The 13,965-nt window shown below is 49.5% G+C and overlaps 1 protein-coding gene and 1 long non-coding RNA gene across 6 annotated transcripts in view; one reads left to right on the plus strand and one right to left on the minus strand.

The window, feature by feature from the left end:
• Positions 1-4,088: 4,088 nt before the first annotated feature.
• LOC118982015 (uncharacterized) lies at positions 4,089-9,054 on the minus strand. The gene is made up of 3 exons (XR_005065453.1): positions 7,833-9,054; positions 5,244-5,398; positions 4,089-4,636 (listed from the first exon to the last, which is right to left on the minus strand). It is a non-coding gene; the product is annotated as an uncharacterized LOC118982015 (long non-coding RNA).
• A 583-nt stretch (positions 9,055-9,637) lies between these two features.
• The window catches only part of HIPK1 (homeodomain interacting protein kinase 1), a 51,170-nt gene continuing 46,842 nt past the window's right edge, over positions 9,638-13,965 (plus strand). For all 5 annotated transcript variants that reach the window (XM_037038915.1, XM_037038918.1, XM_037038916.1 and 2 more), the window contains exon 1: positions 9,638-9,719. The gene's annotated coding sequence lies outside the window, so the exon portion shown is untranslated. The remainder of the gene's footprint in view (positions 9,720-13,965) is intronic.

Raw genomic sequence — 13,965 nt, forward strand, 5'->3', positions numbered from 1 at the left:
ACTGGCCCCTGCCGGGAACTGGCCTGCAGCCCAGGCATGTGCCCTGACTGGGAATCGAACCGCGATCGTGTGGTTCGAAGGCCCGCGCTCAATTCACTGAGCTACACCAGCCAGGGCCTCTATTTGTACTTCTTAATCCTCTCACCTCTTCACCGGTTCTCCCCTTACCCCCTCTTATCTGGCAACTATCTGGCAACTAACTTCTTTTCTCTTGCTACTTTTAAAAGTCATTCTTTACCTTTAAACTTTGTCCTTTTAATTATGATGTGTCTTGGAGTAGACCTCTTTGTATCCATCATAATTGAGACTTTCTGTGCTTCCTGGACTTGCATGTCTATTTCCTTCACCAAATTAGGGACGTTTTCTGTCACTGTTTTTTTCAGATAGATTTCCAATTCCTTGCTCTTTCTCTTCTCCTTCTGGCACCCCCTGAGGTAAATGTCAGACCTCTTAAGGTTGTCCCAGAGGCTATTTATACTATCCTCATTTTTTTGGATTCTCTTTTCTCCTTGTTGTTCTGCATGGTTGTTTTTTGCTTCCTTATGTTCCAAATCACTGGTTTGGTTCTTGGCTTCATCCATTCTACTGTTGTTTCCCTGTACATTGTTCATTATTTCAATTAGTGTGTCCTTCATTTCTGACTGGGTCTTTTTTATACTGCTGAGGTCCTCACCAAGTTCCTTGAGCATCCTTATAAACAGTGTTTGAACTCTGCCTCTGATGGATTGCTTATCTCCATTTTCTTTAGCTCTTTTACTGGAGTTTTGATCTGTTCTTTCATTTGAGCCATGTTTCTTTGTCTTCCTCATTTTGGCAGCCTCCCTGTGTTTGTTTCTGTGTATTGGGTAAAGGTGCTTTGACTCCATGTCTTGATTGTGTGGCTTAATGTAGTAGGTGTCCTGTAGGGTCCAGTGGCACAGCCTCCCCTATCACTTAAGCTGGGTACTAGAGGTGCGCCCTTTGTGTGGGCTGAGTACACCCTCTTCTTGTAGTTGAGGCTTGGTTGCTGTTGGCAGATCAAGGGGAGGGATCTACTCAGGCGAGTCAGCTGCAAGGACTGGCTGTGACCACTGACCACCAACTTCTGCCCTCTGTGGAGGATCAGCTGTGCAGGGGCAGGGTGGTGGTGCTCCTGTGTGGTCTGTAGTTGTCCACTTCTTGGGGTTTCCCAAGAGAAAGTGGTCCTGGCATTTCCCAGGTGTTGTAGGCCAAGGTCAGCCCCTACGTGTGTTTTTCCTGGGGTCCACATTGCTGAGCTATAAAGTAGTCTGAGATGGCTGCTACTTGTGCTGGGCTTGGAGATTCTCAGGTGAGGCCAAGCTGTGAATCTAATCCAGCTGCTGCTAGGGCTCACTGAAGCCGGCTGTTGCTTGTTGGATAGGATTTAGGAGCCAAGACCAGCCATTCTTACGGAAAAGCAGCTTGGGTGGGCCTGTACCTTGGATGAGGTACAGCCTCTGTGGCTCTCCAAGGTGGGTCACACAGTATTAGCCAGGTTGATGGAGTCTCAGATATGGCCCCAGCCTACCAGCTCTGTGGGGGGAAGTTTTAGCCAAGGGCCTAGGGCTTCTGCTCGCCTGATGCCAGACACTTCAGTCTCTCCCTGCACACCACAGGTGAGTTTCAGGCTTCTACCCTGGTGCTGGGGCTCAGAGGGAGTGCGTCCAAGTAGGTGAGTCCGTGTGTGGGTTCTAAGAGGAACTGCTTGGGGCTCCAGCCTTTTTTCCCACCGACTCAATCCCTGCTGGTTTTTACAGCCAGAATGTGTGGGGATTTATTTTCTGGCACTGGAATCCTGGGCTGGGGGACCTGGTGTGGGTCTGGGACTTCTCATTTCCAAGATGTCCCTCCTGAATTTTTATCCAGGTGGATGTGGGGCCAGCCCGTTCCACATCTGCGCCCCTCCTGCCAGTTTGGATAGATGTGGCTTCTTTAATTTTGTACTTGTCCGACTTCCATTCAGCTCAACTTCTGTTGTTCCTGAGTGATGGCTGTTCTATATTTTAGTTGTAATTATGGTGTGGTTCTGTGAGAAGTGAGCCATGTCTGCCTTTGCCACCACGTTGACCCGAAGCCCAGAAGTTTGGGTTTTCATCTCGTATAACGGGCGTCTATTACAGTGCTTCACTGAAGGGGAGTGATACAACCTGATTCATATTTTGGAAGTCAGCAAGTAGAGAATGGGGCTGGAACGAAAGCATGAACACCAGTCAGGACGCTCTTGCAGCAGAGAGAGGTGGTGGTGAGCTGGCCTGGGGTTTGTGGTAGGAAGGGGCTGTGCATGGCGCTCACATCTAGGAGCGTGCGTGAGCGTTACCTCTGTGGCACAAGCACGCACAGGGACGAAGATAAACCTTTTCCTCCACCAACGTGTCAGAGAGGAGATACGTATATATAACCACGTGTAGGCTCACAGATATGTTTATGCAGGTATTTGGAGGGAATGAAGAAGGAGGAAAGAATGAGGTTATTTATAACATAAATATCTACAATATTTTATGAATTCATACTCTCCTATAATAGACATGTTTCATAACTATATACTTAAGGGGAAAAACACGGTTTACTTGCTGTGCAGTCAACGCAAGCCTTAGGGTTAGAGGTCACATTTCCTGAGAGACTAAGACTCTTCAATAAAACATTTCACTTATCAAAGAATGCTTTTTAAATGATTTACACTGTTATGTTTTAACCATAAAGGTTCATAGAGAATAACATTAGTCCTGCTCTTTGAATATTTGTGTCTGTGAGGAGAGATCTGTGAGATACAGTGGAGACCGGAGCATAGTCGATTCAGTCTGAATTGAGCCTTTTTAAAAAAATATTTTATTTATTTATGTTTAGAGGGGAAGGGAAGGAGAGAAGGAGAGAAATATCAATGTATGGTTGCCTCTTGTGAGTCCCCTGCTGGGAACTGGCCTGCAACCCAGGCATGTGCCCTGACTGGGAATCAAACTGTGATAGTGTGGTTCGCAGGCCCGCGCTCAATCTGAATTGAGCCTTTTTAATCCACAAGTTGCAATATTCTAATCCTTACAGAAGAGCATGGAATTAACAAGGTAACTTTTAGTTGATGAGAGTGCATCCTCTCTCTGCAAGGCTTTGGGTCAATATAGACATAATTAAAACGTGCAGTCCCTTTAAATCAAGATAGGAGTGAAGCTCCTACTGGCGTGGCTCAGTGGGTTGAGCAACGTCCCACAAACCGAAAGTCTCCGGTTCGATTTCAGGTCACATGCTTGGGTTGCAAGCCAGGTTCCCTGGTTGGTGGCATGTGAGAGGCAACGGAGTGATGTTTCTTGCACATCAATGTTTCTCTTTCCCACTCTTCCTCCCTCCCTTCTCCTCTCTCTAAAAAATAAATAAAAATCTTTAAAAAGAAGGACAGGAGTGAAAATTCTGTAGCTGTTATTCCATACTTCACTTCTCAAAGACTTTCTGGTTGCACAGACAGGGTCAGTAGAGACAAATAGGTGAATAGTAATGGATTCAGAATTATTTTGGAGTAACATTAAAGAAATTTCCTTTTTTAAAAATAAAAGATTTTATTTATTTATTTATTTATATAGAGAGGGAAAGACAGGAAGAGAAACATTAATGTGTGGTTGCCTCTCGTGTATCCTCTACTAGGGACCTAGCCTGCAACCCAGGCACGTGCCCTGAGTGGGAATCGAACCGGTGACTCTTTGGTTCACAGGCTGGCACTCAGCCACACCAGCCAGGGCAAGAAGATTTCTGATGGGTGCAGTGAGGGAGGTGAGGTAATGGAACATGCCTACTCACACCCTAGGAAACTAGAAGAATCAGGATTCCTACCGACATCAGACTCCAAAGCCCATGTTTTTCTTCTGTACAGGACATCCTAGGAGAATGGAGGTTGGTCAGGCGGAAGCCTATTTCACATTAGGGAATTTTGCCTCTAGGATTTGGATAGGGTGCTTCCTGCTCCCCTTCCAGACAACCACTTGCTAACCACTTGCTGACAGTTAACCAACTTTTTAATTTTATTTTATATTTTTAGAGGGAGGGAAGGGAGGGAGAAAGAAAAACATCCATGTGTGAGAGGAACACAGATGAGTTGCCTCTCGCACACTCTCAACTGGGGACCTGGCTCCCAACCCATGCATGTGCCTTGACCGGGAATTGAACCAGAAACCTTGTGGATTGCAGGATGATGCTTTGCACACTGCGAATGAACTGTAATTTACTCAGCAAAATAGTTATTAGTACCAATCACACACCAGGACTTGTGTCAGATAAAGAATCCAACACTGGCCCTTTGTGATTTCTGAAGTGCAAAGTGACTTAGCACAAATAATACTCACTTATGAAATTTTGAGTTCCTGTCTTGATTCATTGCCCTCTTCCCATGGGTCTCTGTGTGCCTCCCCAGAGTGTTTGTTTGGGCTTTGGTGTTGCTTAGAATCCATGAGAGGGTAGGACATATGCAATGCAGGTGCCAGAAGCTTGTTTAACAATTGGCCAAAAAGGTGAGAGGTTACAGAATGGCAGAGGCGTGAGAAACAAGGAGGACCCAGGGCAAGGGAGAGAAGAGCCCCAGCGCTTAGTTGCGTTCTAAGTGAGAGGGCTGGTGTGTGAAGGACTGGAGAGGAAGACGGTTACGTCTAGGTGATGTCTGCACGAGGAAGGAATTAGACACATGTGCGGGGGCATTAAACACGGTTGTATGAGCATCTAGGCACTTGCCCTCCCCCCAGAGTGACCTCTGGGCTGACCCTTTAAAATTGGGAGAAATTAGGGGTAAAATCTCTTGCCCACCATCTTTTATTCCTACAAATCTTCTTTTTTTTTTTTTTAACTTGGGGTGAAATTCACATAACATACAATTGACCATTGGAAAGGGTACAACTTGGTGGCGGTTAGTGGCTTCCCATGTTGGCGACCACCACGTCTCTCTAGTTCCGCCTTCCCTTTCTTTTCATTACTGGTATTTGACTTTTGTTTTTACCCAAGTTCCTATTCCACCAGGGCCACCCTTTCTGCTGGGCCCAGTCCCTAGAATGTCCTCTCCGATGCAAAAAGAAAACAAAGACTAGCAGGACTTAGACTCGAACACCGTCGGGTCACATCGTACCTGCAGTCACACTCCTCAGCCCAGCAACCAACCCAGCTTTAGTGAGTGATGTTTGGGAAGGGGGGGAGCGTGGGTGTGGTGAGGAGACAAGGCCTTCTCCCAATATAGATAGAGGAGGGGCCTTTGTGAAGAAATTGAGAGTGCTCACTCCCTGGATTATCCTGGGCGGGTCCCTAATGCAGGTGGGTGCTTCACTTCTCAGCTTTATATTTGCCCTGGTTTTGGTTTCTAAGCCCTTGGCTCCACAGCAGCCTAGGGAGGCAGGCTAATCACCTCTTCTTTCCAAGACGGCACTTGTCATGACTGTATATACGATAACAGAATTGCATACACACTCTTCTGTTCACAATGTGCATTGAAAATGTATTTAAGATCATTACTAAAAACAAATAACACGTCACTGATGGCCCAGCAGTAGTGCCATCTTTTTTAAGTCCCTGCTTAGTCAACAGCAATACTTCTAGAAGCTTCTGCTGTGACCTCCAGACACAGTTAACTGTGTATAGTCCTCAGCATTTTTAAAAAAGATTTTATTTATTTATCTTTATGGAGGAAAGGAAGGAGAGGAGAGAAATATCAATGTATGGTTGCCTCTTGTGTGCCCCCTACTGGGAACTGGTCTGCAACCCAGGAATGTGCCCTGACTGGGAATCGAACCACGATCATGTGGTTCACAGGCCCATGCCCAATCCACTGAGCTACACCAGCCAGGGTCAGTCCTCAGCATCTTTAATACCACTTTGAAGACCAGTATTACCGACTTGTGGTAACTGTTCCTAGTTGGTTACCTTAACTATATTGTGAGACTCTCAGGGGCAAGGAATATGCTTTATTCATTTTTTTAATTCTAAGTCAATGCCTGGTACTTATTATACATAGTCAATAAGTCCTGGAAGAAGAAAAGGGTTCTATTCTAAGCTCCATCGTGTGCATGCTGGATTCACCCTCCATGGCACCAGTAAAGTTCCTGGCTTCTTCTTGAGAACCGAAACAGAGCCATCAGAACGAATCAGCTCTGATCTCCTGGACGGCACAGGCCCAGGCAGCTTCCTTGGATACTGACAGCAGAACACAGGAATTGACCAGAATAGCGTCTGTCATGCAGTTGGGCCAAAGCGTCCCTCCTGGTTTGTGAGTCACCACTCATACTATGAAAAAATCCCACGTAGAAGCCGCAGCCCTTCTGTTCCCACTATGTTTCTAAAATTGCTGTTACTAAGATCAACAGTGACTTTCTAATTGCTAAACCCTCTGGCCACCCTTCGGTCCTCATTTTCCTTCCTTTTTTAGGACATTTGGACACTGTGGACCATCTCCATCTTCTAGAAAAGCTCTGCTGTATCAGTTAAGACTGATTTGGGTTGCAAATAATAGGAAACTTGTCTAACAGTATCCTTAAAACACAAGAACATTCGTTTACTTAAAAAGAAGTCCAGAAGTGGGCAATTCCAGGCTCACTTAGAAGTTCCACTGTGCGTTGTCTTCATCTTTGTTTGCTATTACATTTATGGTCACAAGATGACCATGGTGGCTCCAGACCGCCTGTCTTCCCCTGTTGGCTCCAAGGGTTTCTCCATATCCTGCCCCTTCTCCTTGACTTCAGATCACCAATCTTGTCTGGCTTTCTGGGTAGGACAGCTGCTGGCTCCTACCTGAATTCTCGTTTTCTTCCTGGCCCCTTGGATTCATGACCTGTTTGGATAATTTCCCTAGCTTTCTGCATCAGTTTCTGTCAAGACACAGCTTTGACCAAATTCTTCGACTTGGCCTTAGGCACTGCAGCAAGTGACTTCTTGTCTGTGACCTTGAATCTGGGCCCTAGAGGGATGTCATACCCTAGAGGAGACTTCAGGGCTTCCAGCTGGCAATCGTCTCCCTCTTGAGCTGCCCTGACTTCTGGGTGGAAGCAGTTCTCGTATCTGCCCCCTTCTCTCCATGTTCCCTGCCTGACCAACACCTCATCATAGTTTTCTTTCTTTCCTTTTTCGTTCTTCCTTTCTTTTTTTCTTTTCTTTCAATCCTCACCCTAGGATAGATTCATTGACTTTTTTTTTTTCTTTTTAGAGAGAGGGTAAGGGAGCCAGGGAGAGAGAAACATCTCTTTGAAAGAGAAACATTAAGTCAGTTGCCTCAGGCAGGGGCCACAACCAAGGCCATTACCCGAAACCTAGGTTATGTGCCCTGACCAGTAATGGAACCCACAGCCATTTTGGTCTACAGGACGATGCTTCAACTGAGCCACCTGTCCAGGGCTGCACCCCGCCACAGTTTTCTAATCAGGCACCCCCTCTAGTCTTTAGCCACTCCAGCCAGCCAGCCTCCTCACCGCCAGTCTCCTCTTTAATGCACAGGTTCTGTGAAGATTCAGTCCTATTGAATCTCTAATAGCTTTTTGATGCCTTCACAATTGGATTCAACCTGCCTTGCTCTCAGTAACTCCCTATTCTGCCACTCCTCTGCTGAACTGCAAGCTCCTTCTGGGTATGGAGCACGCCTTTTCTGCTTTGTATCTTTATTTTCTAATATACTGCCTTGTACACAGAAGATCCTCAACAGATATTTGCTGATGGATACATGAACTCCAGCTGCATGGAACTCTGAAACGCCTTTGGCTGTACTATGCTCAAATACCACTTTCTCTGAAAGTGTTCCCTGACTCTGTCATTCAAGTGTTACCTATGTCTCCATGCATTTCCCCCCTTATTAGACTGTAAACTCTTTAAGGAAAAGAGCACACCTTATTCATCTTGCCTCTGATCCAGGGTTGAGAAGTGTCTGGTGCAGAGCAGGCCCATGGAGCAGTTTGTTGGATAGATGAAGGGAAGATACTAGAGGGCGAAATATTAGATGTAAAGAAGGTCCCCGTGTAGTGAGACAGACTGAAGAAATGACCCAAGAATAGTGAAAACAGGGATCGACAAGGATACACAATTGAGTAGTCAGATGGTAATGTAGAACTGAATAATTTGAAAAAAGCATGTGTGTGTGTACAGGGGGGAGGCTGTCAACCCGAAAAGATCCCTAGGAGTGAATTTTGAGATGTGTTTGAAAAGAGGAGAGTCAGAACTTGGGTGAGCAGGAGCTGAGAAACGCTTCTTGGAGCTGGGCTGAACCAGGGAGTGGTGAGCACGGAGTGTGTTTGCAGCCGGCTTTCTGAGCAGGATCTCTTCTACCCCAGAACTCAAGTCCTGCCTTTGTCCTGGCTCACCACACAGGCAGGCTCACCCACTCTCTATTTCCTAGGTCAGCCCAATGTAGGACTGTATGTTCTCTCAGTTTCTGGAAGAATAAGCAAACAGAACTGTCCTGTTTTGCTAACCCTGGTTCTCTAGGGAAATAACTTTCCTGTTCCCAATAAAATAGAACTGCTCCCAGGGGTGTTAAGTCGCGAGAGAAACCCAAAGGCAGGACTAAGTACTTTAGCACATCCTCACAAAAATTATCTTTGTGTGTATGAGTGTGTGTTGCGGGGGGGGGGGGGGGGGCAGATGGGGATCCCAAGAGCTCAAGGATGTCTGAGGTCGGAGGAAGAGAGCTTGACAGCAAAATCTTGTTATAGCCACATCTGTGCCCCCTTCGCCGAGAGCGTTTGTGCGGGTGCCCGGGAGGCTGCACGGCCACCTCCTAGGGCTCAGATCACCGCAGCCTGCAGCACTTGTGGAATAGAAAACACCGATTATTCTACTCGCTAAAAATGTCCCCCACTTTAGGAATCGGAACATTTTATACAGCGGGAGGTCCATGTGAAGCCCCACGGAGGCTCCTGACCCTGGGAGATGGCATTTGTCCTCATGCTAGGGGACCCTACTTTTCACGAAGGGTCCATCCCCCCCCCCCCAGAATGTTGGGTGCCCGCCACACTGTTTCCTGGATACCCAGCCTTCCGATCTCCCGTGGAGACGGGAAAACTAACTGCGGCAGCCGTCGCGCATCGCGGGTTTTCAGGTTCAGGGCACCGCTGCTCCCTGTCACCGGCGCCCCCGCACAGGTTGCAGGTGGCGCTGTCAGAGCGCAGGGCCCGGGGAGCGTCCAGGCCTGCGCCGCGGGCTCCTCCGCGGCCTCCGCGCCGCTCAGCCCCGGGGCGGCGCGATGTCACACTGGCCTGGCTGACGTCTCACGGCGGGGCCCTCGCCCCCGCCGCCCAGCCCCCTGCGACCCCCGCGGGTCGGCGGGCCGGGGGCGGGACGCCAGCCCCACCCGCGCCGCAGGCGCCCGCGCTCGGAGGCCGGAGGCCGAGCCGCCGCCACTTCCGCCCCAGTAGGTGTCATGGCGCGGGGCGGGCGGGGCGCACCCGCGGGGCGGGGCCGGCCGGATGGGGCGGCCGCTCGGCGCTCGGCTCGTCGGGCCTGGCGACCGCGGTGGCTGCGGAGCGAGGGGCCCGGCGGCCCGGGACGGCTGCGGCTGCTGGAGGCCGAGGCGGGAGCCCGAGGGGCTGAGGCGGCGGCCGGGGCCGGGCGGCGGAGCCAGCCGGGGGCGCAGGGGCTGCCCCGCGGGACGGGCGCGGGGCGGCTCCGGGGGGCGCGCGCGGGGTATGATGACCCGGCGGCGGGGCCCCGGATCGCGTCTCCTCCGCCGCCTCCTCGCGGCGGCCCCAGCTCTCGGCTGAGAACCAGACACACCGGCGGTGAGTGGCCCTGGGCGGGGAGAGTCCTGGGTCGGGGCGGCCTCCGATCTGCGCCCCGAGGGGGCCGGGCGGCCCGCGGGCTCCGGTCGCCGGCCTGCGGGGTGGGGGGCCTCCCGGGGAGCCCCCACCGGACCGGCGCTCTGGGCCGGGAGGGACCGTGTCCTGTGCCCCCGGAGAGCCGGCAAGCCCCGGGCTCGCCCTCGGGCCGCTCCCGCTGCCCGGTGGGTCGTTGTCCTCGGATGACAGGGCGCCAGCGGGGCGGGCGCGCGCGTCCCGCTGCCCGTCGGTCCCGGCGCCGTGTGCGACCCGGGAGCGGGCTGGGCTCGGCGGGGCGTGGAAGCTTCCCGGCCGGCGCGCTTTCACGGTTGGGCTCGCAGTCCGGAGGAAGGACCGGGCCGCGGCGCGGGGCCCGCCCGGCGAGGCCGCCCCTGCGCGGGGCTGCCGCAGGTCCGGCCGGAGGGAAACTTTCACTGTGTGTTGTCACTGTCCCCGTGTGTTGTTGCTGTCCCGAAGCTTCCGCTCCGGTGGAGGGCGGGGGGCGGAGGGCGGAGGAAGCAGCCCGGGCTCCCGGCGCAGTCCGCACGGTCCCCGTGTCTGCGGGAGGGCGGCCGGGGGCGCCTAGCAACCGAGGCCGGAGGTCTGACGACCGGGAGCCCGGCCTGCGTTTGCGCCGGGCGCGCTCTTCCCCGTCCGGGGGCGGGAGGGGCTGCGGGAGGGAAAGCAGCCCCGAGCCGCAGCGCGTCTTTCCTCCCCGCAAACCGCCGCCTCCTTCGGCGGCCCTGGGCGCTCGCTCCGGAGTTTTCAGAGGCGGCAGCAGGGTAATCCTCTGACCCGCAGACTCCGGTGCCCCATCTGCCTTTATCTCGGCCGCCTCCTAGTAACTCGGACGCAAACAGCAGTGTGGCTTCCTGCTCCTGCCGAAGTGGGTTAAATTAAGTGGCTGATGCCCTCAGCAAAACCTGCAATTTTGCTCTTGTTTGTGTAAAGCTATTTTTGATTCTTGGTCTACCTTTTTTTTAAAAAAGATTGCAGAGGATGCAAATCATTACCAGCTCTTTTCCACATATAGGTCTAAAGCTTTCTGGAAAACAGTTTGTAAAAAGCTCCTAGAAAGTCATTTAATAATTGCTCAGCTGGTGATTTGGGACCTTCACACGTCATTATGTCGGGGTACTGCGTTCCCTGGTACGGGGTGCTGCGGTGATGGCTGTCGCTCACTGTGAGATCCTNGTCTGCCTTTTTTTTTTAAAAAGATTGCAGAGGATGCAAATCATTACCAGCTCTTTTCCACATATAGGTCTAAAGCTTTCTGGAAAACAGTTTGTAAAAAGCTCCTAGAAAGTCATTTAATAATTGCTCAGCTGGTGATTTGGGACCTTCACACGTCATTATGTCGGGGTACTGCGTTCCCTGGTACGGGGTGCTGCGGTGATGGCTGTCGCTCACTGTGAGATCCTGCTCTCGGCTCGAAGGATGTTTTGGTAAAGTGCTTGCGGTTGCAACTGGAGGCAGCCGAGCCGGGAGATCCCGTCAACACAGGGGCTCGGTCAGTAAGTAGGACTTGTGCTGGTGACGTTTTCATGAACAGTTTACCCTGACTTGGAACACTAGTTTTATGGATTGTAGAGCAAGCTGATGATAACTTGGAATTTCAAACCAAGCCAGAACTCCCTTTAAAAGAAAAAAAAAAACATCTCAAAGTCCCCAATCCTCAGGAAAATAGAATTCTCTCGCTCTGTGGTTTTGTTCTCATAAGCGCAGCTCAGTGGTTGTGTCGGTAGAAATCAGTGAGCCGAGCCTGCCTTGTAAACTTCGGCCACTGGGAACTTGGGCAACTTGTTGTTAGTTGGTAATTGGAAGTAATTTGTAAACATGAACTTCCCCGTCTGCTCTTTCATTTTCGTTTCACAACTGTATAAAGCATCCATTAAATTTTTTCAGTGTTTTTAAAGTTACAATTATTAATTCCTCTCCAGGTTTTTCTCTTACATTTCATGCCACTTTGAATACTAGTCATCAACATCAGTTTTCCTTCAAGTAGCACTTCAACAATCACTGATTTGCTTTTTGATTCCTTTTCTGATTTGTGTTCCAAGTCTCCCAGCTCCCTAAATAAATGCCTTGTGTATTTTTGTAGAGCATAATTTGGCACTTTAAGAAATTTACGTCCTGTTTTTATATTTTTTCTCTTTCTTGTGTGTCATATCACCAAAGTAACATTCTAAGCTCTTGGGAGACAGGAGAACTGAGGTGTGTTCCTTTTGGATTCCTTAAGGGCACCTGGTACAGTGCTTTCCCAGAGAGCTTTGCAAAAGAGAATCAGAAGGCCGAGTTCTTTGCCAGCATCTCTACACATTATCTCTGTAAAACTTGTCTGGCTTTCTTGGGTCTCCTTTTTCTTATTTTGGAATTAGGGAGTTTTAGGAAGAGTAATGTAAGGTCTGTTTTAGCTGTAAAAAACCCTATACTTGTTAGCCATTGTCTTCTCCAATGAAGTACATTTTTGATTCTGATTTTTCTCCCTCCTCTCTGAACAGTTTTTCATTTTTCTACATCCCTTGCCTGCTGGCAGAAGTCATCTCATTCATCTGAAAGAGCTCTTTCCCCCTCCCACCTGCCAAACGGTTGTTACTTTGTTTTATTTGGGTCCTGCATTCCTTACTTAGGCCCTTGCTGGCTGATCTAAGCAAGGTCCTCTTTAAGTGTCTGTTTCAGAGTGAATTGTTTTAATTTGACACCCTCTCCTTACTCTGTTCAGACCAGTATACTGTCCTGTGCACATACTAAGATAGTATCTTTTTTTTTAATTTGTTATTTATTTACTTATCTTTAGAGGGGAAGGAGAGAGGGAGAGAAACATAAATGTATGGTTGCCTTTCATGCGTCCCCTGCTGGGAGTTGGCCTGCAGGGAACCCGCCTGCAACCCAGGCATGTGCCCTGACTGGGAATCGAACCACGATCCTCTGGGTTGCAGGCCTGTGCTCAATCCACTGAGCTACACCAGCCAGGGCGATAGTATCTTTTTATCAAACGCAAAAAGCCCCTCCTTTCTTTTTTGTTCCGTTANTTCCCCCTTCCACCTGCCAAACGGTTGTTACTTTGTTTTATTTGGGTCCTGCGTTCCTTACTTAGGCCCTTGCTGGCTGATCTAAGCAAGGTCCTCTTTAAGTGTCTGTTTCAGAGTGAATTGTGTTTTAATTTGACACCCTCTCCTTACTCTGTTCAGACCAGTATACTGTCCTGTGCACGTACTAAGATAGTATCTTTTTTTTAAAATTTTTTATTTATTTACTTATCTTTAGAGGGGAAGGAGAGAGGGAGAGAAACATCAATGTATGGTTCATGCGTCCCCTGCTGGGAGTTGGCCTGCAGGGAACCCGCCTGCAACCCAGGCATGTGCCCTGACTGGGAATCGAACCACGATCCTCTGGGTTGCAGGCCTGTGCTCAATCCACTGAGCTACACCAGCCAGGGCGATAGTATCTTTTTATCAAACGCAAAAAGCCCCTCCTTTCTTTTTTGTTCCGTTACTAGAGATCCGCGCTTCCAAATCTAGGAGAGCTATTGACATTTAGGAAACAGTATCCTGCCTAGAAGGAAGGCACCCCTCAGCCAGCTTACTGAAAAAGTACAAAATGGGCTTATATGGCTGGCAGTTAGAGAATTGCAGAGTTAGGCCTTCGCCAGCGGACACCACCCATTTCACAGCCTGTTTTTGTGTCCTGGTTGGGGAACTGGCTTGTTTCACGAGGCTCCCCATGAAGGAAGCGCTAGGTGCAGGAAAGGGGGTGGGGAGCTTTGCTTCAGATAGTGTCCTTAGCAGTTCAAGCTTGTTTTTTCTTCTGTATTACTAGATTTAGAAAATCAATTAGTGTGTATGAAATTTTTCTTGCAGGCAAGAGACTGTTCTATTTCATCATGTGAGTATTTCTCTGACTTAGTGAATGACTTCTGAGATCTGCTTGACATTTACAAACACACGGAGAAGCCATGTGTTTTCTAGAGAGTCATTCATTGTAGCAAACATTCGACACACACCATGTGCCAAGTATTGTGATGGATGCTGGTGATATTAAAAAAAAAAGGGCAGCTCATCTGCTGTTGAGATCTGCCCTCATGACCCTTGCAGGTTAGAAGTCAACTTTTAAATCAGTAAATACAAAAAGTACTACTTAGAATGAAATCCGGAGTGGCCCACAAGCCATGAGCTCCTGTCTGCCCCTTTGGGCCTGGTTTCTGTCATTT

This window comes from Sturnira hondurensis, unplaced genomic scaffold (assembly GCF_014824575.4).
Source record: "Sturnira hondurensis isolate 20B ecotype Veracruz unplaced genomic scaffold, ASM1482457v3 Scaffold0024822, whole genome shotgun sequence".
NCBI classification, from domain to species: domain Eukaryota; kingdom Metazoa; phylum Chordata; class Mammalia; order Chiroptera; family Phyllostomidae; genus Sturnira; species Sturnira hondurensis.